At 34.2% G+C, this 26,580-nt stretch overlaps 1 protein-coding gene across 3 annotated transcripts in view; it reads right to left on the bottom strand.

The window, feature by feature from the left end:
* The window catches only part of LOC100021387 (protoheme IX farnesyltransferase, mitochondrial), a 193,826-nt gene that overhangs the window by 132,921 nt on the left and 34,325 nt on the right, over positions 1–26,580 (bottom strand). The window lies entirely within an intron of this gene.

Here is a 26,580-nt window from a genome sequence, read left to right as displayed (position 1 = left end):
ATAAAGGTCTAATTCCTCAAATTTATAAATAATAAATAAAATTTCTAAAAATACAGGCCATTGCCCAATTGACAAATGGTCAAAGGATAAGAACAATCAATTTTCAGATAAGAAATCAAAGCCAACAATAATCATATGAAAAAAATGTTCTACAATGATACATGTATAACCCAGTGGAATTGCTTGTCAGCACCAGGAGGGAGAAAGGAAGAGGGGTAGGAAAAATCATGAATCATATTACCATGAAAAATATTCTAAATTTAAAAAAAAATGTTCTAAATTACCTTTGATTAGAGAAATGCAAATTAAAAGAAACCTGAGGTACCACCATACACCTATCAGATTAGTCAATATGGTAGTAAAGGAAAGTGGTAAATGTTAGAGGGCAAAATTGAAACATGGAAGCATTGTTGGTGGAATTATGAACCAAACCAACCATTCTGGAGGGCAATTTGGAACCCTACCCAAAGGGCTATAAAAATTGTGCATACCTTTGCCCTGGTAATGCCACACCTGGGTCTATATCCCAAAGAGATAAATAAAAAGTGGGGAAATGAGCTGTTTTACATGTTGGTAATGGAATACTATTGTGCTATAAGAAATTATAAGCAAGATGATTTCAGAAAAAGCTGTAAAGATCTGCAAGAACTGATACAGAGTGAAATAAGCAGAACTAGGAGAACATTGTACACAATAACAACAATATTAGATGATGATTGTGAAAACTTGGCTACTCTAAGCAATGCAATAATCTGGGACCATCCTGAAAGACTTATGATAGGGAATACTATCCACCTCCGGAGAAAGAACTGTGGGAGTGATCTTTCACAGTAGTGTATTTTGGACTTTATTTACAGCTTTGGTTATGTATAACTTTGCTGTGACAACAATGACCAATATGGAAGTGTGTATCTAAATTGCTTAGTCAATTGCTTTAACTCTAGACTGTTCCCTATGCTCAAACTCCCTAGACACCTTGTCTTTTGACTCATTAAGTGTGGCCCAAACCCAACTATGGATTATTTCTATCATTGACACTTTTTCTTATCAAGGCAATAAATACAACCTTGATTCAATTACATTTCCAGCAAATTGCCCTTTTGCTCTCCATATACTAGCTTGTTCTCTGTAATCTATGAACATGAATCCATCTCTAAGTTTCCCTTGTATTTACCATTTTCTTTATTTTTAAAAACATGTTAACAAGTACTTTTTAAATGTTTAATATATCCTAAGTTCTGGCCTAAATACTGGAGGAACTGTGTTAGCAATGAACTGAATTTCTCAAACTTTGAAACTCTCTGTTCTCTACTCTTTGTACTTTTTTTAAAGTAATATATTTTGTTTTTTCAAATTACATTTTAAAACAATCTTTAGTATTTCTTTGATAAAATTATGAGTTGTGAATTCTTTCACTACCTCTGTTCCCTGCCCACTCCCTGAAAAATGTAAGGAATTTAATCTATATTACATATGTGAAATCAGATAAAATATATTTCCATATATGTATATCATTGTGGAAGGATAATCATAAAACAAATTTTGAAACTATGAAAAAAATAAAGTGAAAAATAGTATGCTTTGATCTGTATTCAGACTTCTCAGTTCTTCCTCTGGAAATGGATAGCATTTTTCATCATGAGTTCTTGGGATCCCCGTTTCTCAGAATAGCCAAGTAATTCATACATATAATCATACGATACTGTTACAGTATACAATGTGCTCCTGGTTCTACTCACTTCACTTTGCATCAGTTTATGTAAGTCTTTCCCAGTTTTTCTGAGTATCTGCCATGTCATTTAAGAAAATTATTATCTATGACAATCATAAACTAGAAATTATTCAGCCGTTCCCTAATTTATGTACATTCCCTAATTTCCAATTCTTTGTCACCACAAAAAAAAAGCTGCCATAGTACATATATTTTTTCTAGTACATATATTTGGTATGGCAATAAGAGAAGAAAAAGAAATTGAAGGAATTAAAATAGGCAATGAGATAACAAAGTTATCACTCTTTGTAGATGACATGCTTGCATACCTAGAGAATCCTAAAGAATTAAACAAAAAACTAATCAAAATAATTAATAACTTGAACAAAGTTGTAGGATAAAAAATATAAAATAAACCCACATAAATCATCATTAAAGAGAAAGAAAAAGACATTTTTACAAACATATTTATAACAGCATTTTTTTTTTGTGGCAACAAAGAATTGGAAATTGAGGGGATGTCCACAAAAAGGAAATGACTGAAGAAGTTCCAGTTTGTGATTCGGATGGAATATGTTTGTGAAATGAGGAGCTGGATACTCTCAGAAAAGCTTGGAAAGATTTATATAAACTGAAGTAAAATGAAGTGAACAGAACCAAGAGTACATTGTACACAGTAACAACAATCACAACCAAATAAGTCCAACAGCAAGATATTCTATTTTAAATAACTCTAAGACAATATAAAATACCTGGGAGTCTACCTGCCAAGACAAGCACAAGAACTATATGAACATAATTACAAAATGCTTTTCACACAAATAAAAGCAGATTTAAACTGCTGGAAAAACAACCTGCACATGGGCAGGTTGAGCCAATTATGTAGATAGAATTAACTATCCCTTTGTCTATTTTTAGTTAATCAAATCAAGAATTTACAGTACTCCTACTTAGTAGCTAGCTAACTTGGGCAGTGCTGGGCAAATTGGGAGACTGTAATTAGTCCTGTCTGCCTGCAGTGATATATGATTTGTATTGTAACCTAAAAGTTTGGGGTAAATTGTTTATGACAATGTACAAAAGATATTATGTTATGTATTAAGATAATGTTGATTCTCTTTCAAGTCATTAACAAACTCCTGTTACACCAGCCATCATTAATCAAGATGTTAGTGGAAATTTGACTCCTCCAAAAATTGTGTATCTTTTTTCTGTATAAATTGGGAAGAATTTCCAGACATTTTAATAAGTATTGAAACTCAGAAAAGACTGGAAAATTATTGTAAAGAAAAAAATAGTTATCATGACTTGTAAAATCAGATATTTCTGTTTAAGGTAAAAACTTTGGGGATTGCAACTAATATAATTTTTGGATTTTGAATTCAGGCATTGTTGTCTGTTAGATCATTGAACTGTATGCAACATTCAAATGGAAAGAATAACCCTGACTCTTACCTGAAGTCAAATAGTGTTTAATCCTTTCCCACTTTTTTCTTTCAAAGAAAAGTGAAATAATAATTGAAGCCCTAGAAATTTGAATGTGTATAGCAATCAATTATTTAAGAAACTATACCCCACCCCAAGTTTTTGTTTCCATTGGAGTTACAATGAATCTCTTATGAGTTAATTCATTTGTATAATCACTGATCATGAATTGAAGCAATCTATTTACAAAAACAAACAAAAAACCCCATAAATATAATATGGGGAGTCCAGGTTTTGTTTTTATTTACATAGGAAATGAACACCCATAGCAGGAACAGCCAATATAAAAAACTCAAGATGACCACTCCTAAGACCTGAGTCACTGAAGCCCATGATTTGGAGACAAGCCAAAAGAATAGTTCACATGGCAGAACAATCCCTAGTGGTGGAAAGCCTCCCTAAGACTAAGACTAATCAATCTTAACTAAGTCGCTTCTCAAAAAATTTTACCCAATTTTATATCTATAAGTGGCCACCTCACCCTTTGTATTAACCTCTGCCCAACAATTATTATTGTTGTGGTTCAGCTACCTTGAAAAATGTAACATAATGATGTCTTATTCTGATATTAGGTATAATTATTTTGGTACCAAATGTAAGTTTTCAAATTATATTTCCCCTTTTATTATCTCTATAACTGATCATATTTGTTTCATATGTTATACTCCCAAACCTTGGTACTTAGACAAAAGTTAACCTCACATTCATTCCACCAGACGATAGCTCAACATAATACATCCACACTTAGCAAGACTTAGCACAAATATCTTACACCAAACATTTATTTCAGATTTGACTAGTGTTACAAGGGAATCACTTTAAAAGACTGATATATATTAATTAAGGTCGCCAAGGAATTCAGCTATGTAATTCCTAAATGAAAACTCAAGTTTGCAGTCAATCTTTTATGGAGTTTAATTACAATAGGAGGAAGAAAGGAATTAGAGATAGAGAGAGAGAAAAGGGAGAGAAAGGAATAGGGCTTAAATACCCCTTCTGTTTAGGCTAGGCCAAAAGGCCCAAGCCCTTAGATAGCTGGGGCAAAGAAAGGAGATCAGTCCCTATTACTCACGTGACCAAAATGGAGAAACAGTCTCAGAGGCCCCCACCTTCAGCTTCCTTCAGAGCAAGCTTCTCAGAGTACACTGCCACCACTCCCATCAACTCCTCAACCCCCCCGAGTCTTCAGACCCCCCTGATCTTTAAGGAAACCATCCAAGTTGCCTCCCCTCAGTTCTCACATCTACCAATCACTGTCCATCAATTTCCCTGTGCCAATCGAGGCTGTAGCTTAACCCAGGACCGCCCAGAGGCTTTGCACATGTCTGTTGAAGGTCATATTTTCAAATGATTAAATCTTTGCTCCTTTGCTACAGCCCTTTCTAAATCCTGTTAACCTGAGTAGGGTAGAGATTGGAATAATTAAATTTTGATCTAGGCTGCAGCCCTTACTCAATCCTGTTTTTAAGGTTTACACTAGGAAAAAAAGATACATACCAAACCCTAGTATATTACCTACCGCATAACAAAATATAATCCTTAACAGCATAATAGCATGGACACTTAGAAATTAAACAAATTTGGTAGTTCAATGGGTCTGGCACTAAATAGGTAAAATAATTTGGGTAGCATTGTCATTTTTATTATGTTAACTCATCCCACCCATGATAATCAATGTTTTTCCTGCAACTTTGCCAAAATTGTTGATTATTTCAACTAGCTTTTTGGTTGGTTTTCTAGAATTCTTTAAGTAGACCATCATATCATCTGCAAAGAGTGATAGCTTGGTTTCCTCATTGCCAATTTATTTGTTTAGTGCCATACCCACTGAACTACCAAAAAACTTTTTTACTGAATTACAAAAAAAAACATAACAAAGTTCATTTGGAAAAACAAAAGATCAAGGATATCCAGCAAAATCATGAAAAAAAAATGCAAAGGAAAGAGGACTTGCAGTCCCAGATCTCAAACTATACTATAAAGCAGCGGTCATCAAAACAATTTGGTACTGGCTAAGAGACAGAAAGGTGGATCAGTGGAATAGACTCGGGGTAAGTGACTTCAGCAAGAGAGTATATGATAAACCCAAAGATCCCAGTTTTGGGGATCAAAATCCACTTTCTGATAAAAACTGCTGGGAAAATTGAAAGACAGTATGGGAGAGATTAGGTTTGGATCAACATCTCACACCCTATACCAAGATAAACTCAGAATGGGTGAATGACTTGAATATAAAGAAGGAAACTATAAGCAAATTAGGTGAACACAGAACAGTATACTTGTCAGATCTTTGAGAAAGGAAAGACTTTAAAAACTAAGCAAGACTTAGAAAGAGTCACAAAATATAAAATAAATAATTTTGATTACATCAAATAAAAAAGGTTTTGTACAAACAAAACTAATGCATCCAAAATGAGAAGGGAAGCAACAAATTGGGAAACAATCTTCATAACAAAAACCTCTGAACAAGGTCTAATTACTCAAATTTATAAAGAGCTAAATCAATTGTACAAAAAATCAAGCCATTCTCCAATTGATAAATGGACAAGGGACATGAACAGGCAATTTTCAGCCAAAGAGATGAAAACTTTTAATAACCACATGAAAAAGTGCTCTAAATCTCTGATAATCAGAGAGATGCAAATCAAAACAACTCTGAGGTATCACCTCACACCTAGCAGATTGGCTAACATGACAACTATGGAAAGTAATGAATGCTGGAGGGGATGTGGCAAAGTTGGAACATTAATTCATTGCTGGTGGAGTTGTGAATTGATACAACCATTCTGGAGGGCAATTTGGAACTATGCCCAAAGGGCGCTAAAAGACTGTCTGCCCTTTGATTAGGCCATAGCACTGCTGAGTTTGTACCCCAAACAGATAATAAGGAAAAAGACATGTACAAGATTATTCTTAGTTGGGCTCTTTGTGGTGGCCAAAAATTGGAAAATATGGGGATGCCCTTCAATTCGGAAATGGCTGAACAAATTGTGGTATATGTTGGTGATGGAATACTATTGTGCTAAAAGGAATAATAAAGTGGAAGAATTCCATGGGGATTTGAACAACATCCAGGAATTGGTGAGAGGAGCAGAACCAGGAGAACATTTTACACAGAGACTGATACACTGTAGTATAATCAAATATAATGGACTTCTCCATTAGTGTCAATGCAATGACCCTGAACAACTTGGAGGAACCTACGACGAAAACCATTATCCATCCACATCCAGAGGAAACACAGTGGGAGTAAAAACACCAAAGAAAAACAACTGCTTGAACACATTGGTCAAAGGGATATGGTTGGGGATGTAGACTCTAAATGAACATCCTAGTGTAAATAACAACATGGAAATAGGTTCTGATCAAGGACACAAGTAATACCCAATGAAACTGCATGTTGGTTGCGGGAAGAATGGGTGGAGGGGAAGGAGGGAAATAATGTGATTCTTGTAACCAAGGAATAATGTTCTAAATTGACTAAATAAATTAATTCAAATGGGAAAAAAAAAGATGAGAAAACATATTTGAGGCGGACACAGAGTAAAGGGTGCTAGAGTAGATTCTATTAGACTATAATTGAGATAAAAAAAAGCAGAAATAGTAATCATGACCTCAGAAAAAGCTAAAGCAAAAACAGATCTGATTAAGATAGATAAGGAGGGTAATTATATTTTGATAAAAGGCAATATAGACAATGAGGAAGTATTAATATTCAACATATCTTGCAGTAAGGAAGTGAATGAAATTTTATAAAAGTTAAAGCTAATAGATAGCTGGAGAAAAAAGAAAAGGGAAAAAAAGAATATACCTTGCTTTCAGGAACAAATGGCACATACATATACAAAAATTGACAATGTACTAGGGCATAAAAACTTAACAACAAAATGCAGAAAACCAGAAATAATAAATATAACTTTGTCAAAACAAAATGCAATAAAAATTATCAATAAGGGTTTATATAGAGGCAAATTAAAAGTTAATTAGAAACTAAATAATCTAATTCTTCAAAGTGTGTTGGTCATTGAGGAGAATGACAATGAGGAGAGACAACTTATCAAAATTTTTATGGGATATAGGAAAAGCAGTACTCAGGGAAAATTTATATCCCTGAATGCTTGTATCAAGAAAATAGACAAAAAGTAAATCAATAAATTGGTAGTGAAACTAAAAAAATAGAAAAAGAACAAGTTAAAAATCCCCAATTAAAGACTGAATTGGAATTGCTAAAAAACAAAGGAGGAATTAATAAAATTGAAAGAAAAATAATGATTGAAGAATTAAATAAAACTAGGGAGTTGGTTCTATGAAAAAATATAGAACAGTGGTTAATTTAATTTAAAAAAGGAAAGAAGAAAATCAAATTACTAGTATCAAAAATGAAAAGAGTGATTTAAGCTCTAATGAATAGGAAATAAAATCATTCATTAGGTGCTATTTTGAACAATTATATCACAATTAATCTAGGTAAAATGGATATTTATAAAAATATAAATTGCATAGATTAACAAAACAGGAAATAGAATACTTAAATAATCCCATCTCAGAAAAAAAGTTGAGCATCCATCAATAAATTTCCTAAGAAAAATCCCTAGGACCAGATGGATTAACAAATAAATTTTATCAAACATTTAAAGAATAATTAATCCCAATACTCTACAAACTATTTGGCAAAATAAGCAAAGGAGTTCTACCAAATTCTTTTTGACACAAATATTCTGCTGATACCTAAGCCAGGAAGACCAAAAATAGAGAAAGACAATTACAGACCAATTTCCTTAATGAACACTGATGCAAAAATATAAAATAAAATACTAGCAAAGAAACCAAACTATAATACCCACTCCTATTAAAAACACTAGAAAACACAGGAATAAAAGGGCCTTTCCTTAAAATAAAAGAAAAAAGTATTTAAAACCTTTAGTAAGTATTATCTGCAATGGAGATGTTAGATGACTTCTCAAAAATATCAGGAATAAAAGCAAAGATACCCATTATCGCCACTATTATTTTATATTGTATCAGAAATGCTGGCTTTAGAAATCAACGAAAAAAATTGACGGAATTAAAGGAGGCAATAAGAGAACTATCACTCTTTTGGATGACAGGATGGTATACTTAGAAAATCCTACAGAATCAACTAAAAAACCGGTTGAAATAATTCATAATTAGCAAAGTTGCAAGATACAAAATAAACCCAAACGTCAGCATTCCAAAAAAGCTAAGCAGCAAGAGTTAGAAAGATAAACTTCATTTAAAACCACTCTAGACAATATAAAATACCTGTAAATCTATTTGTCAAGACAGACACATGAATTATATGAACACAATTACAAAACACTTTTCACACAAATGAAATTAGATCTAAACAACTGGAAAAGCATTAACTGCTCATGAACAGGGTTAAAATAAAAATGACCTTACCTAAATGGATTTATTTATTCAATGCCATACCAATCAAACTACCAAAAAACTACATAGAACTAGAAAAAATAGTAACAAATTTCAACTGGAAGAACAAAAGGTCAAGAATATCAAGGGAACTAATAAAAAAAAGTGAAGGATGGTGGCCTAGCAGTAACAGATCTTAAACTGTACTATAAAGCAGTGATCATCAAAATAATCTGGTACTGGCTAAGAAATAGAAGGGTAGATCAATGGAATACATTCAAGGTAAATGACCCACTGGTTTATCCAAAAGATTCCAGCTTTTGGGATAAAAACTCAATATTTGACAGTAACTGCTAGGACAACTGGAAAACAGTATTGCAAAAATTAGGTGTGGATCAATATCTGATACCCTATACCAAGATATGGTCAAAATGGGTATATGATTTAAACATAAAGAGTTCATGTTTTATATTATATTGCTAGTATTATTATATTATTATAAGTAAATTAGGGAGGGCATAGAATAGTTTACCTGTCGTATCTATGGAGAAAGGAAGAATTTATGATGAAACAAAAGACAGAAAACATTACAAGTTGTAAAATGAATAACTGATTATAATAAATTAAAAAGATTTTGTACAATCAAAATCAATGCAACCAAGATTAGAAGGGAAGCAACAGGGGAAAAAATTTTATGACAAATTTCTCTGATAAAGGTGTCCTCTCTCAAATATATAAAGAACTACATCAGATTTATAAGAATCCAATTCAATCAACTGATAAATGGTCAAAGGATATGAATAGGCAGTTTTCAGATGAAGAAATCAAAGCTATCAATAATCATATTTAAAAATGCTCTAAATCTCTCTTGATTAGAGAAATGCAAATTAAAACAACTGAGGTACAACCTCATACCTATGAGATTGGCCAATATGACAGTAAAGTGTGAAGATTAAATTAACTCTCCTTGTGTAGCAGTCCAGCCCATAGGTATTATAAAGAGGCAAGGTTTGTGAATGGGCACATAGCCATTCTGCCCATGGCACTCACCTGAGGATAAAAACCCCACCTTCACCTTGTCATAATTTGCAATTATCCAATGGCAATACACTATGTAACTCATCTATATGTATTGAGTCATCATGTAACTTATCAATATGTATTGAGTTCATTTGCGTATCTCAAAGACAATAAATGGAGAAGCCCGTGGCCAGCACCTCCTTCTTCTTGGACAAGCTACAGTTTTGCTATCACCACCTTTCTCTCTCCTCTATCTTTACCTGAGGCCTGGCCTTCGGCCGGGTGTGTCTCTCTTTCTTTTCCAATGCTAATACCTAGCATTCTCTAATTCTATTAGCCTCAATTCATTCTCCCAGCTGAGCTATATCATCCTCTGACCAGTGTAGTGTTAAACGGGATCTCTGGGCGGAAAATAGCCTTCCAGGAAAGTCCATTGATCGGAGCATGGCTGTGGCTCCCAAATATTAGTAATATTTGATTACTGACTCATTATTGACATCTCAAAAGCTTGGCTCCTTCATGCCCTTCGCTGGATCCAAAACTTCTATCCCTTTTCTATTTTCCTACCATAAAGCTTCTCGCTGGCGGGAGGCTTTACCTTGCCCATTTTTAGATTTAATCACCAAAAGCGTAAATACCCCACTCACAATTCAGTGGGGGAGGTCTGTGACCCATGTGTGCAATAGTGGGTGACGAATCAGAATCAACTGACTGCCTCCTGGGCAGTACTATACAAAGCTTTAGCTGTAATTGATAGACATAAAAGTGGACAAAGAAGGCACAGGAAGTGACACAAAAGATGTGTCTTTTTTTTTTTTAAATAACCCTTACCTTCTGTCTTGGAGTGTCAATACTGTGTATTGGCCCCAAGGCAGAAGAGCGGTAAGGGCGAGGCAATGGGGGTTAAGTGACTTGCCCAGGGTCACACACCTGGGAAGTGTCTGAGGCCACATTTGAACCTAGACCCTCCTGTCTCTAGGCCTGGCTCTCAATCCATTGAGCCACCCAGCTGTTCCCAAAATAAGTGTCTATAAAAAGGAGTTACAACTTCCTATGAGGACTTCTTCTGGAGTTCTTCATGCTTGGGACTTCTGAGTGCTCTCATTCTTTGGAATTCTGAGTTCAAGTTGGAGGCTGATAAAGAATCTGCTAACTGGACCTGAGACCTTAGACTTGGTGAGACTGTCCTTGAATGTCTCCCTTTGGACTGACACCTGGTGATTGAAAAAGAACCAACTCCTTTCCTGGATTTTCTGAAGAGACTAGCCTCAGGAGAGACCTATCCTCTAGAGATAGGTTCCCTTCATCCCCAGGTCCTCAGCTTAGGGCAGAGGCCCCTCCAGGCTGAGGACTAACTAGTCCTGCCTGTTTTTGAGCCAGGGGTCAGAGCAAAATACTTAGTGCTTAGGCTAGATATCTTACCTATCCTCTCTCTCATTTTCTTACTTTCACTCTTTCTATATTTTGTAAATAAATTGTTAAATAAAGCCCTTTGGGATTTCATAAAATTCCTGGTGACTCTATTCTTCTATAATCCAGTCCAACCTTTTATAAAAACCCTTCACATTTCTACCCCCTTACAAAAGGATAATGATAAATGTTGGAGGGAATGTGGCAAAATTTGGACAATGATCCATTGCTGGTAGAGTTGTAAACTGATCCAACCTTTCTGGAGGGTAATTTTGGAATTATGTCCAAAGGGCTACAAAAGAATGTATACCCTTTGATCTAGTAATACCACTACTGGGTCTGTATCCCAAAGAGATTTTTTTAAAATGGGAAAGGATCTACTCATACAAAAATATTTATAGCTGCTCTTTTGTGATGGCAAAGAATTGGAAACTAAAGAGATGTCCCTCAATTAAAGAATGGCTGAATAAATTGTGGTATGTGATAGTGATGGAATACTATTATGCTATAAGGAATGATGAATAGGATGATTTCAAAAAGAGCTGGAAAGACCTACATGAAGAGATGCAAAGTGAAATAAGCAGAACCAGGAAAACAGTGCAGAGTAACTGTAATGTTGCAGAATGATGGAACGTGAAAGAATTTGCTATTAGCAGCAGTACAATGATCCAGAAAAATTCTACATGACTTAGGAAAAAGAATGCTATCTACCTCAAGAGAAAGAATTGTTGGAGTAAGAATGAAGATGGAAGCATATAATCTATCACTTATTATTTGGGTGTATGTTTTAGGGTTTTGGATTTGTTAAATGTTTCACTTAGAAAAACAAATAATATAGCCTCAGCAAGAGAGTGTACAATAAACCCAAAAGTTTTTGGGATAAAAACCCACTATTTGACAAAAACTGCTGGGAAAATTGGAAAACAGTATGGGAGAGATTAGATTTAAATCAACATCTCACACCCATAAATTAGGTGGACATAGAATAGGATACCTATAAGATCTATGGAAAAGAATTTAGGACCAAGCAAAAGATAGAGAATATTATAAAATGTAAAATGAATAATTTTGATTATGTTAAATTAACAAGGGGTTTGTACAAACAAAATCAACGTAACCAAAAGTAGAAGGGAATCAATAAAGTGGGAAAAAAGTTTATAACAAAAATCTGACAAAGGTCTAATTTATCAAATTTATAAGGAGCTAAGTTAATTGTACAAATATTCCACAATTGAGAAATGGACAAGGGACATGAATAGACAGTTTTCAGATAAAGAAATCAAAACTATCAATAAACATGAAAAGTGTTCTAAATCTCTTATGATTTGCATTTATAAAATGCAAATCAAAACAACTCTGAGGTACCACCTCACACCTAGCAAATTGGCCAATATGACAGCAAAGGAAACTAATAAATGTTGGAGGGGATATGGCAAAATGGGGACACTGGTGGAGTTTTGAACTGATCCAGCCTTTCCAGAAGGCAATTTGGAACTATGCCCAAAGGGCTTTAAAAGACTGACTACCCTTAGTTCCAGCCATACCACTGCTGGGTTTGTACCCCGAAGAGATAATAGGGGGAAATACTTGTACAAAAATATTCATAGCCTTGCTCTTTGTGATGGTAAAAAACTGGAAAATGAGAGAATGTCCTTAAATTGGGGAATGGCTAAACAAATTGTGGTATCTGTTAGTGATGGAATATTGTGCTGAAAGGAATAATGAACTGGAGCAATTCCATGGGAACTGGAATGACCTCCACGAATTGATGCAGAGCAAAAGGAGCAGAATCAGAACATTTTACAGAGATAGATATATTGTGGCACAACCGAACATAATGGACTTCTTTACTAGTAGCAATGCAATGACTGAAGACAATCCCAAGGGATTTATGAGAAAGAACACTATCCACATCCAGAGAAAGAACTGTGGGAGTAGAAACAGAGAAGAAAAATATATAATTGATCACATGGTTCGATGGGTACATGATTGGAGATTTTGGCTTTAAATGATCATTCTATTACAAATACTAATAAGATGGAAATAGGTTTTGAACAATGATTTGTAGGAATATAAGTTAAGGATAAACTGATTTCAAAGATTAGTTAAAAGAAAGGAATTTTAATACAAGCCCTGGGAGAGGATTCTGGGAAGGAGAAAGGAATTGTGTGAGTTTGAACTGACAGTTGTTATGGTGGGATTGTTTAAGGGAAGGAGACAGGAAGAAACATATAAATATTTTAAATTTATTGATGGGAAGGAAGAGAAAGGAGGGTAAGAAGGGAGAAGGAAGTACTTAATCTAATTCCCAAACCTAAATTCCCTTAATAATATTCTAATGGCTAACTTATCTAGACTAAATAAATTCAGTTTTCCCCCAAACAGAACCACACAAAAGAGTCCAGTAAATGAACCAGGATCCCAGAGGAAACGTTCAAAGTAGGTCCAGCTGAGAAGTGGTTCTTTGGTCTTCTGTCCAGTTGCCAACAGCCAGTAAAAGCAGGTTTTTCTCCACTAAAGCTGGTATCTTACAAAGGGCCAGAAACCTTTTAGAAAAGACAGAAATTCCAGCTATCTCCAAAAGCTTCCCCAGGAAACTGTTTTTTCAGTTGAGACCTTAGAATCTTGACCCAGGCTCCCATGTGATTCTGTCACATGTCCCTGTCAATCCAATGAAGTTCATTTTGCAAAATCCTTTTGCAATCTTCCTTTGCTTACTACATAATAAATGACTTTACTTCCTTCTTGGATTTCCTTTGAGCTGGAAGTAGGTTGGACTCTACCACCTGAATTTCCACCAAGCTGAAGGGGTTTGCTCTGAGAGATTTTCCCAAGATAATCAAAATTTCGTTCTTGGTAGAGAATGTATTTGGAGGAAACCATTTTCACTTGAGTCCAGAGATCATCTGCCAGTGGTCCATCTGCCAGAAGCACTTTAGGGCTAAGGTAATCCAAAGATTTTCATCTGTTACTTTGGGTTACTTAGTGCAGCCAAACCCAAGCTTTCTTTTTTTTCTTTTGCAAATCACTAGTGGGAAGATCAGGATAGAGTCAGATAGCCTGGGGAAGGGTTTTAGGTATTAGGGAGCTGTAGGCAAGGCCCAGAGAAGTAAAAGAAGGCTCTCCTTTCTCAGGAGATTTAGAATTTGGGTGGAGTTAGGGTCCTACCTACCAGTTTCCCTTATTCTCATTATAAAATAAACTTTTTTTTTTTTGGAAGCCAAAGGGTTTTTGCTTCACTGGCCTTGGGGCGTTCCTAGATGTATCATCTCACATCCCTCTAGGATAGTTCCCCATTATAGATTCCTATATAACCCAGTGGAAGTGCTTGTCAACTCCAGGAAGGGTGTGTGGGGAAGAGGGGAGGGAAAGAAGATGAATCATGTAACCATAGAAAAATATTCTAAAATAATTAATTAAATAAAAATAAAAAAACTCTTTAAGGATAAAAAAGAATAATATTGACACATGTTTTGCATGATTTAATACATGTATAACCCAGATTGAATTGCTTGTCAGCTCTGGGAGAAAGGAGCGACTAAGGAGGTTAGACAGTTTGGAATATAGAACTTCAGAAAACTCTAAGTAGAAGTTGGTTCTTAAAAAACATTTTTTTAACTTAATTTAAAAAAAAGATTTGAGGACAGAGAACCTGGCCAAGCTCTTTTACTTGCTACCAAAAAAAAATAGTGATGGTGATGGGAGACTTCAATAGCCTAAAACAAATATAAATAAAAGAAAAAAATGTAAATTAATAAACTGTTAGAGAAATTAAAGTTGATAGAATTATTTTTTTAATTGGGCAACAAAAGAATATACATGTCTCAGCACTATGTAGAATTTTTATAAAAACTGGCCATATGCTAGGGAACAGAGATATTGAAAACAAATGCAAAAAAAAGGCAAAATTATTTGTCCATAGTCAAGCTTGTAATTCAATTTGCTCATGTGTCAAATTGAATTTCCCCATTTAAATTAATTGAAATGCTATTAACCCATTCCAGCCCAAAAAACCCACATGGATTTTTTGTTTTATATGCTTTTAAATACAAAAATGTGCTTTATAAAAAAGCAAATAAATATATTTACATGTAATAAGAAAGAATATAAAGAAATAAACTTGCATATAAAATGTCACTTACCTTCAGAAAAGGTTTTCATTTCATGCACTGCCACTTAACATAACTTAATTACTTATGATATGTAACTTCATTGTCAAACTTAATTGCTATTTTTTTACTTACTTAATTATCATTTTCTTCACTGAATTTGGGCTGTTTTGCCACTTTCCTCGATTTCACTTAAAAGGCTGTTTCAACAAAAACCTTTCCATGGAAGATTGTTTCTTCCTCCTTTTCAGAACATTTCAATAATGTGTAAAACAAGTGTCATTACAACAGCTCCAATGCACAACCAGTTGCAACTTTTTCTGGGTATTTTTCAATAAACATAACATTTCCTTAACCTCACTTGTACTGATTACCTCATCCAACTCACTAATTTCCTGCAAAACCTTCATAAGCTGCTGCTGTTCTAACACCTCAATTCCTCCATAAGAAATTTGCCAAAAAAACACTGATAAGACAAAAATAAAGAAGAAAGCAAAAGCAATTGAATATAGATGCTCACAAGGCCAGATAAACACTAAACTAAATGAGATAGCCTCATGTAACTTGTGAAACTGAATGTTCGGTAGGCTATCTAGTGGAGGGTGGCAGAAGCTTGTGATTTAAATATCCGCTCGTGACTTAAAGCAAAAAATCCTGATTGTGACTGCTTGTATCTCAAATTGCTAATGACTTAAGATTCTTGTGTATCAAGGTACCACTGTACGTCATTTACAGGAGAGAGCATAATAAAAGCAGAAACTGACTTAGGGTGCACAAAGATACTGACAAATGAAGACTTAACAAAGAAATCCTAAATGATAAGTGGGTAAAAGAACAAATATTGGAAAAATAACTATATAAGAGAATCAAAATGATAAAACAACATTTGAACATTTCAGGGATAGAACCAAAAAAGTCTCAAAAGAAAACTTATATCGTTACAAACCTATTAACAATATAGAAAAAGAAATGATCAACGAACCACTAAATGTAAATTTTTAAAAATTAGAATGTAAAAAAATTAACAAACCTAAAGTAAGCACAAAAGGATGTTAAAAATTACAAAGGAAGTAGGTCACTGGAAATTTTTTAAACCATCATAAAAATAATAAACTAAAAGCAGGTTCTTTAAAAATGCTAATAAAACTGATAAGCTCTTAGCTAATACGTTTTTTTTTTTAAAGAGCAGAAAATCAAATCAACAAAATGGCAAGTAATCAAGGTGAAATCACAGCAAAACTGGAAGAAATAAAAATGATAAAAATGAGATTTTTATTATCAGTTACAGGTTAAACTATGAATACAGAAGAGAAATACCTTGAAAACTATTAAAAAATCCAAATTACCAGAAGACCAGTGAGAGACTTTAAACAACCTGGAAAGGAAGTAGATCTAGCTCTAAAGGAACTACCAAAGAAAAGCAATTGTGGTTCTGATGAAGGAGAATTCTACTAATCTTCTAAAGAAGTTAGTATCAAAATATCAAAAGCTATTCTCAAAAACTGAAAAAGAGGCATCCTAACAGAATATTTTTATAATGACACATGTAAAACCCAGAGGAACTGCTTGTTGGCTATGGAAGGGGGTGGGAGGAGAGAAGGGAAAGAACATGAATCTTGTAACCATGGAAAAATATTCTAAATTAATTAAATAAAACGTTTTGAATAAAAATAATATTTTTCTAAGAAAAATATAATCTCAATATCTAAATCAGACAAAGATAAAACCCAGGAGGGTAAAAAAAAAAACTACAGGCCATTATCATTAATGAGTATTGACTCAAAAGTTTTTTTAAAAATTCCATTAAACATACTAGACTGATTTATCCAAGAAATTATTCATTATAATCAAGTGGGATTTATATCATGGATGCAAGGGAAACAAACAACATAATTAATCTTATTATTTAAATTAAATTAATTAGTTAATTAAAACTAAAACATCCCAAACCACATGATTATCTCAATAGATATAGAAAAAGCCTTGAACAAAAGGAAACACATTTTTATACTAAAAACTCTATAAAAGATAGTCATGTTTTATTAAAAATCATAAAAAGCATCTATCTGAAACCAAAGCTAAGCATCAGAAGCAATGGGAATATACTAGAATCCTTCCTAAAAATATGAGATAAATTAAAGATGCCCATTCTCCCCATATTACTTGATATGGTTCTAGAAAAACCAGCAATCATAAGACAAGTCAAAGAAATTAAAGGAATAAGATAGGAAAAGAGATAAAAGTATTACTGTTTGCTAATGGTATAATGATTAACTTGGAAAACCTCAGAGAATCAGCAATTAATAGTTCCAAGAAAGTTGCAGGGTCTAAAAGAAAATTTCAAAACCTAACAGCACTTCTGTATAATAAAAAAAATAAAGGAAGAAATAATAGAAAAATAAATCGCATTCTAAATAACTAGAAAATACATAAAATATTTGGCGATTGATCTCCCAAATCACACAAAAGATTTGTATAGATTCAATTACAAAATGCTCATTAAAGAAATAAAGAATAACGTAAATGAAATTTCAGTGTTCATGGCAAGGCTGATCAAATAAAATAAAATTAAAAAAAAATCCCACCAAAATTAACTTATACATTTAATGCTGTACTAATCCAATTACCAAATGAGTATGTCACATAATTCAATAAAATAATAACAAAATGTATTCAGAAAAACAAAAATTCTATAATATCAAAGGAAAGTTAAAAGAAGTAGGGACAAAGAGGGCTATAGAACTTCCAGAATGTCAACTTAAATTATAAAGTAATCGTCATCAAAACCAGAGATATATATTAATAGAATAAATCAAACAAGGCAGTTTCTGAAACAATACAACTGGATAACCCCTTATTTGATAAATGAAAATCATAAATTAACTTGGAAAAACTTGTTTTATACTAACTTCTGAGAAAATTGAAAGGCAGTTTAGAAGAAATTAGGCTTAGACAAAAAACTTATTAAATATAGATACGAGACCTTAATTATTAATGATCATTCTATAAAAACATCAGACTACAAACAGATCATATACCTATTTTTTTTTTTAACCCTTACCTTCTGTCTTGGAATCAATGACTGTGTATTGGTTCCAAGGAAGAAGACTAATTAGAGTTAGTCAATGGAGGGTAAGTGACTTGCCAGGGACACATAGATAGGAAGTGTTTGAGGCCAGATTTCAACCTAAGACCTCCTATCTCTAGGCCTGGTTCTCAATCCACTGAGCTACCCTGCTGTCCCCCAGATCATATACATTTACTAGCTAGGGTAGGAGTTATATCCTTAACCAAACAGGAGATAAAGGAAATTACAAAAGATAATACCAGTAACTTGAATTTCATTCAACTGAAAAGTTCTGCATAGATAAAATCAATAAATCTAGTGTGTAATGAGATTCAGTGTGTAATTCTCAGAGTATTAGCTTGTAACTCTAATTCTCAAGATCCCTTAATGTTACTATTCCTTAGACCAAAATTGCCTGCATCCCAACCCCACCCACCATAAAACTTTAAGTTTTCCTGACCTATTTTCAAAAATCTTTTTTTTTTATTTTATAGTATTTTATTTGATCATTTCCATGCATTATTCATTAAAGACAAAGATCATTTTCTTTTCCTACCCCCTATCCCCCCATAGACGACACGTGATTCCACTGGGTATCACATGTGTTCTTGATTCGAACCCATTGCCATGTTGTTAATATTTGCATTAGAGTGTTCGTTTAGAGTCTCTCCTCTGTCATGTCCCCTCAACCGCTGTAGTCAGGCAGTTGCTTTTCCTCGGTGTTTTTACTCCCTCAGTTTGTCCTCTGCTTATGGATAGTGTTTTTTCTCCTAGATCCCTGCAGATTGTTCAGGGACATTACACCGCCACTAATGGAGAAGTCCATTACATTCGATTATACCACAGTGTGTTTCTCTGTGTACAATGTTCTCCTGGTTCTGCTCCTCTCACTCTGCATCACTTCCTGGAGGTCGTTCCAGTCTCCATGGAATTCCTCCATTTCATTATTCCTTTCTGCACAATAATATTCCATCACCAACATATACCACAATTTGTTCAGCCATTCCCCAATTGAGGGGCATCCCCTAGTTTTCCAATTTTTGGCCACCACAAAGAGCGCAGCTATGAATATTGTTGTACAAGTCTTTTTGTCCATTATCTCTTTGGGGTACAGACACAGCAGTACTATGGCTGGATCAAAGGGTAGACAATCTTTTATCTCCCTTTGGGCATAGTTCCAAATTGCCCTCCAGAATGGTTGGATCAGTTCACAACTCCACCAGCAATGAATTAATGTCCCAAATTTGCCACATCACCTCCAGCATTCATTACTTTCCATAGCTGTCATGTTAGCCAATCTGCTAGATGTGAGGTGATACCTCAGAGTTGTTTTGATTTGCATCTCTCTAATTATAAGAGATTTAGAACACTTCTTCATGTGCTTATTAATAGTTTTGATTTCTTTATCTGAAAACTGCCTATCCATGTCCCTTGCCCATTTATCAATTGGGGAACGGCTTGATTTTTTGTACAATTGATTTAGCTCTTTATAAATTTGAGTGATTAAACCTTTGTCAGAGGTTTTTATGAAGATTTTTTCCCAATTTGTTGTTTTCCTTCTGATTTTAGTTACATTGGTTTTGTTTGTACAAAAGCTTTTTGATTTGATGTAGTCGACATTATTTATTTTACATTTTGTGATTCTTTCTATGTCTTGCTTGGTTTTAAAGTCTTTCCCCTCCCAAAGGTCTGACATGTATACTATTCTGTGTTTACCCAATTTACTTATGGTTTCCTTCTTTATGTTTAAGTCATTCACCCATTTTGAATTTATCTTGGTGTAGGGTGTGAGGTGTTGATCAATTCCTAATCTCTCCCACACTGTCTTCCAATTTTCCCAGAAGTTTTTATCGAATAGTGGATTTTTGTCCCAAAACCTGGGATCTTTGGGTTTATCGTATACTGTCTTGCTGAGGTCACTTGCCCCCAGTCTATTCCACTGATCCTCCTTTCTGTCTCTTAGCCAGTACCAAATTGTTTTGATGACTGCTGCTTTGTAATATACTTTAAAGTCTGGGACTGCAAGGCCCCCCTCATCTGTGTATTTTTTTTTCATTATTTCCTTGGATATCCTTGATCTATTGTTATTCCAAATGAATTTTGTTATTTTTTTTCTAATTCCGTAAAGAAATTTTTTGGGAGTTCCATGGGTATGGCACTAAATAGATAAATAAGTCTGGGTAGGATGGTCATTTTTATTATATTGGCTCATCCTATCCATGAGCAGTTAATGTTTTTCCAATTGCTCAGGTCTAGTTTTAGTTGTGTGGCGAGTGTTTTGTAGTTACGTTCATATGGTTCCTGTGTTTATCTCGGGAGATAGATTCCTAGGTATTTTATTTTGTCTAAGGTGATTTTGAATGGGATTTCTCTGTCTAGTTTTTGTTGCTGAGCTGTGTTGGAGATATATTGAAAAGCTGATGATTTATGTGGGTTTATTTTGTATCCTGCAACATTGCTAAAGTTGTTGATTATTTCAATTAGCTTTTTGGTTGAATCTCTAGGATTCTTTAAGTAGATCATCATGTCATCTGCAAAGAGTGATAACTTGGTCTCCTCCTTGCCTATTTTGATGCCTTCAATTTCTTTTTCTTCTCTAATTGCTACTGCTAGTGTTTCTAGTACAATGTCAAATAATAGAGGTGATAATGGGCATCCTTGTTTCACTCCTGATCTTATTGGGAATGCATCTAGTTTATCCCCATTGCAGATGATATTAGCTGATGGTTTTAGATATATACTGTTTATTATTTTTAGGAACGACCCTTCTATTCCTGTGATTTCTGGTGTTTTTAATAGAAATGGGTGTTGTATTTTATCAAAGGCTTTTTCTGCATCTATTGAGATAATCATGTGGTTCTTGCTAGTTTGCTTGTTGATGTGGTCAATTATGTGGATAGTTTTCCTAATGTTGAACCAGCCCTTCATCCCTGGTATAAATCCTACTTGATCATGGTGGATGACCCTTCTGATCACTTGCTGGAGTCTTTTTGCTAGTATCCTATTTAAGATTTTTGCATCTATATTCATTAGGGAGATTGGTCTAGTTTTCTTTCTCCATTTTTGACCTGCCTAGTTTTGGAATCAGTACCATGTTTGTGTCATAAAAGGAGTTTGGTAGAATTCCCTCTTTGCTTATTATGTCAAATAGTTTGTATAGTATTGGGATTAACTGTTCTCTGAATGTTTGATAGAATTCACTGATGAATCCATCAGGCCCTGGGGATATTTTCTTAGGAAGTTCTTTGATGGCCTGTTGGATTTCATATGGGATTAAGAATTCTATTTCTTCTTCTGTTAGTCTAGGCAGTTTGTATTTTTGTATATATTCATCCATATCACTTAAATTGGTGTATTTATTGTCATATAATTGGGAAAAGTAATTTTTAATAATTGCCTTAATTTCCTCTTCATCAGAGGTGATGTCTCCCTTTTCATCTTTGATGCTGTTAATTTGCTTTTCTTCCTTCCTTTTTTAAATTAGATTGACCAGTACTTTGTCTATTTTGTTTGTTTTTTCAAAGTACCAGCTTCTTGTCTTATTTATTAAATCAATAGTTCTATCACTTTCGATTTTATTAATTTCTCCCTTAATTTTTAGGATTTCTAGTTTGGTTTTCTGCTGGGGGGTTTTAATTTGATCGCTTTTGAGTTTTTTCATTTGCATTTCCAATTGATTGATCTCTGCTCTACCTAGTTTGTTAATATATGCATATTTGTTGATTTTATATGCATATATTTTATTTAATATGCATAATTGTTAATATATGCAATAATATATAATTTACCTCTGATTACCGCTTTGGCTACATCCCAAAAGGTTTGAAAGGATGTCTCGCCATTGTCATTTTCCTCGATGAAACTGTTGTTTCTATGATTTCTTCTCTAACTAAACGATTTTGGAGTATCATATTGTTTAGTTTCCAATTCGGTTTTGATTTGGTTTTCCATGTACCATTACTGATCTTTACTTTTATTGCCTTATGATCTGAAAAGTTTGCATTTATTATTTCTGCTTTTCTGCATTTGTGTGCCATGTTTCTGTGACCTAATGTATGGTCAATCTTTGTGAATGTGCCGTATGGTGCTGAGAAGAAGGTGTATTCCTTTTTATCCCTATTTATTTTTCTCCATATGTCTATTAATTCTAATTTTTCTAAGATTTCATTCACCTCTTTTACCTCTTTCTTATTTATTTTTTGTTTTGATTTATCTAAATTTGATAGTGGTTGGTTCAAGTCTCCCACTAATATGGTTTTACTGTCGTTTTCCTCCTTCAATTCTCCTAGTTTCTCTATTAGCATTTCTATATATTTCCAACACAGCTCAGCGGCAAGAATTAGAAAGAGAAATCCCATTCAAAATCACCTTAGACAAAATAAAATACTTAGGAATGTCTCTCCCGAGACAAATACAGGAAATATATGAACACAATTACAAAACACTTTCTGCACAACTAAAAATAGACTTGAACAATTTGAAGAACATTAACTGCTCATGGGTAGGACGAGCCAATATAATAAAAATGACCATCCTACCCAAACTCATCTATCTATTTAGTGCCATACCCATTGGACTTGCAAAAAATTTTTTACTGATTTAGAAAAAAACATAACAAAGTTCATTTGGAAGAACAAAGGACCAAGGATATCCAGGGAAATAATGAAAAAAAAATACAAAGGAAGGTGGCCTTGCAGTCCCAGATCTCAAACTCTTATTATAAAGTAGTGGTCATCAAAACAATTTGGTACTGGCTAAGAGACAGAAAGGAAGATCAGTGGAATAGACTTGGGATAAGTGACCCCAGCAGGACAGTATATGACAAACTCAAAGACCCCAGCTTTTGGGACAAAAACCCACTATTTGACAAAAACTGCTGGGAAAACTAGAAGACAGTGTGGGAGAGATTAGGTTTGGATCAACTGCTCACACCCTACACCAAGATAAAACTCAGAATGGGTGAATGACTTGAACATAAAAAAGGAAACTATCAGTAAATTAGGTGAACACAGAATAGTATATACATGTCAGACCTGTGGGAAGGGAAAGACTTTAAAACCAAGCAAGAAGTAGAAAGAGTCACAAAATGTAACATAAACAATTTTGATTACATCAAATTAAAAAGGTTTTGTATAAACAAAACCAATGTAACCAAAATGAGAAGGGAAGCAACAAATTGGGAAACAATCTTCATAACAAAACCTCTGACAAAGGCCTGATTACTCAAATTTATAAAGAGCTAAATCAATTGTACAAAAAATCAAGCCATTCTCTAATTGATAAATGGACAAGGGACATGAACAGGCAATTTTCAGCCAAAGAGATGAAAACTTTTAATAACCACATGAAAAAGTGCTCTAAATCTCTGATAATCAGAGAGATGCAAATCAAAACAACTCTGAGGTATCACCTCACACTTAGCAGAATGACTAACATGACATCAACAGAAAATAATGAATGCTGGAGGGGATGTGGCAAATTTGGGACATTAATTCATTGCTGGTGGAGTTGTGAATTGATCCAACCATTCTGAAGGGCAACTTGGAACTATGTCCAAAGGGCGAACTATGGCTTTTGAATCAGCCATAGCACTGCTGAGTTTGTACCCCAAAGAGATAATAAGGAAAAAGACTTGTACAAGAATATTCATAGCTGTGCTCTTTGTGGTGGCAAAAAATTGGAAAATGAGGGGATGCCCTTCAATTGAGGAATGGCTGAACAAATTGTGGTCTATGTTGGTGATGGAATACTATTGTGCTAAAAGAAATAATAAAGTGGGGGAATTCCATGGAGACTGGAACAACCTCCAGGATGTGATGCAGAGCAAAAGGAGCAGAACCAGGAAAACACTGTACACAGAGACTAAAACACTATGGTACAATCGAAGGTGATGGACTTCTCCATTAGTGTAAATAAAATGTCCCTGAACATTCTGCAGGGATCTAGGAGAAAAAACACTATCCACAAGCAGTGGACAAACTGTGGGAATAAAAACACCGAGGAAAAGCAACTGCTTGACTACAGGGTTTGAGGAGACATGATTGAGGAGAGACTCTAAATGAACTCCCTAATGCAAATACCAACAACATGGAAATGGGATCAAATCAAGGACACATATGATACCCAGTGGAATCGTGCATCAGCTTATGGGAGGGGTGTTGGGAGGCGGAGGAGGAAAAGAAAATGATCTTTGTTTCTAATGAATAATGTTTGTAAATGACCAAATAAAACAATGTTTAAAAGGGAAAAAAAATATGTATAGCAGTACTTTTTATGAGAGCGAAGAATGGGGGTAAGAGAATAGATACCCCTTAACTGAAGAATGGCTAAACAAAATTAGGTATATGAATTTAATATAAGAAATCATGCTGCTATAAGAAGACACGCATAAGATGAAAAGAGAGATACATGGAGACATCAATAACAACTGAAGAGTAGCAAACAGAGCCACAAAAAGAATTTGCATGATAATTATAACAATGTAAATGGAAAGACCAACACACCAAAAAAAAATAATAAAGATCAAGCAGGATTCAAATGAAGAAATGAAAAGACACTCCCCAACATATCCTTTGCAGAGGTGGGAGAACCACAGGTTTTTCTTATTTCTTATGTTTTCAGACTTTCAGTGTATCAAGAAGTTACCGTAAACGCCAAAACTGTCAGGATAATTTTAGTGTTTCGACTTAAAATCTAAATAAGTAGTCATCATGGGAAATTCCCAAATATGAAAAATACCCAAGTTAGCTGGCGATTTATGGAGATTTTAATTAATATAAATGAAGGAATTAAGGGAAGGAGAGAGAGAGAGAGAGGGGTGAGAGGAGAGGGGGGGGGGGAGAGAGGGGGGGAGAGAGAGAAATAGAGAGAAAGAGAGAGAGAGAGAGAGAGAGAGAGAGAGAGAGAGAGAGAGAGAGAGAGAGAGAGAGAGAGAGAGAGAGAGAGAGTTAGCAGTAGTTAAAGGCCTTGACCAAAGTGGCCTCCCTGAGCCTACAGGAAAGAGGAGTCAGTCTTATTACTCACCACGAGACTGTCTCCAAGCTGGGTTCCAGTCCTCCACTCAACTCAATTTCCTGAACTCCAAACTCAATTTACCTCCTGACCTTTTATCCGTTCCTTTTAAAGAAACTTTTCTCTTATGTCACCTCCCCTAAATTTTCACGTCTACCAATCACAGTAGATGCTTTCTTCCAGGACTGCCCATTCTTAGTTCTCACCTTCTTTGGTTCTCACCTTCTCTGATTAGATTATATCTTCTGAGTACTTTACACCTCTTTGTTAAACTTGCCTTTTGTAAGTTACTTTTTAGGTACTAATTTAACTTTTACAAGTACTTAACACCTTTTTGTATTAGATCTAAAAACAGACCTATCTTAAGGTTCTAGCTTTAGTTTAAGGTATGAGTTAGGGACTTTCAGTGTCCAATCAGGAGTTTACAACTTTTATCTTTCCCTAAGGCACTGTCTGAGTAGGGTGGAGTAATTTTAAACGTTCCCAATACATTCCTGATTCTTGTTAGACCAAGTATCTCCATTGTTACAATATAATAGCTAAAATCTTCTAAAGTAAACTTCTAAACTTCTGAGTAGTTTTTAAGATTCACATTAAGATGATATTTTTCTTTATAAAAAATTAATATTTGTTAAGATGGCTCTCAAGAGGAGGGAGAAGTCAGAATTACTAATGTAAGAAACAATAAATATCCATAAAAACATTTTAAAATAAGAAATTGTGCTAAAAATGTAGCTTAAGTGTTTAACAAAGATAAGTCAGTTCCTACTAGCAAAATAAAGTCAATTTTTTAATTTTTAATGTGAGCTTATATAACCCCTCAGAAATCAGCAAATCTTTACAAATCAGAGCTTAATTTATTTAATAGACTTAAGAATGTGGTGGATAAAATATTTATGAACAAAAACTAAACATCATGGCATTTTTAGAAAGTTGTTAATTATTTATCAATGATAATTAGCAACTTTTCATGCACCCTTTAACAGATCACCCTGCTAAGCATATAACCCTGAAGAGGTCAAAGATGGAAAGAAATGTTCCAAGTATAACACAATATTTAAAGCATAACTTTTTGTGATCATATAGAACTGGAAACAAAGAAGATGCCCCTTAATTGGGGAATAAATGGTCCACAAATATATTGAAATATTCTACTGTCCTAAGAAACAAAATTGAAAGATACAGAGAAGCAAAGGAAGATTTATATTAAAACTGATATGTGAGGCTGAATATGGAAAATAACATATCATGATTACCAAAATGTGAAGTAGAAAGAACAACATCAAAGCTAATCCCAAACTGAACTTAGTGTAATTATAATGATCAACTTTGGCTCCCCCAAAAGAGAGAAGAGAATGCACTTCCTTTCCTTTTTG

The sequence above is a fragment of the Monodelphis domestica genome, chromosome 2 (assembly GCF_027887165.1).
Source record: "Monodelphis domestica isolate mMonDom1 chromosome 2, mMonDom1.pri, whole genome shotgun sequence".
Taxonomy (NCBI): Eukaryota; Metazoa; Chordata; class Mammalia; order Didelphimorphia; family Didelphidae; genus Monodelphis; species Monodelphis domestica.
Note: the sequence above shows the minus strand (reverse complement) of the source record. Positions and strands in the feature narration are given on the sequence as shown.